This window comes from Charadrius vociferus, unplaced genomic scaffold, assembly GCF_000708025.1.
Source record: "Charadrius vociferus isolate BGI_N301 unplaced genomic scaffold, ASM70802v2 scaffold385, whole genome shotgun sequence".
NCBI classification, from domain to species: Eukaryota; Metazoa; Chordata; class Aves; order Charadriiformes; family Charadriidae; genus Charadrius; species Charadrius vociferus.
In genome coordinates, this window is record NW_009648925.1 from 1440475 (window position 1) to 1441186 (window position 712).

The following is a 712-nucleotide window of genomic DNA, read 5'->3' on the forward strand; positions in this document are numbered from 1 at the left end:
CACCCCCACCCCCCGACGGCTCTGCTGCTGCCGCAGCTCAGAAAGTTTTTATTCGCGTCCTCGTTACCTCCAAACTGACAAAGTGACCAAGAGCAAACAAACAAACTTTTTTTTTTTTTAGTGTAAGGGTTGCTCACCTGCTGCAGTAAAGATCAGATCTCAGAGCAAAGGACTTGTACCTCCAGCCAAGTCTGGTTCACCGACTTACTCAACCGGAAGAAAGAGCTCCATTAGCCGGTTTACATACACTCTTTTAAATCTGTTTCAAAGGCATTTGATGTAGAGCATAAAGATGCACCTTGCGCGCTGCTGTCAACAGTCTGCCCGAGCCTGGGGCTCGGGCGCTACGTGTCCGCTCCCCAACAGAGGGAAAGTTACTGATTTATTTTTTTTAAACTCAAAATTTATCACTTTTTTTTTTTTCCCTTCCAAATTTCAGCCCTTCGCCATTCGGCAAAGCTTTTTCCAAACGGTTTTAGATTTAGTCCGAAACCGTTTGAGTTGTGTTTTGATCCGACCGCCGCTCTGCGTTTATTTGTTGTAAAACCAAATCAAAGTTAAATCGAACCGTTTTCACCGACAAGTAGCCGGAACCCCGGGGTTGGGAGGGATGCTCCGGGCCGTGCCCCCGTTGCGAGAACCCTCCCGGGGCGCGGCGCTGCGGAGTGAGCTCCCCGCCGGGACCGCTCCCTCCCTCCCTCATCCCACGGGA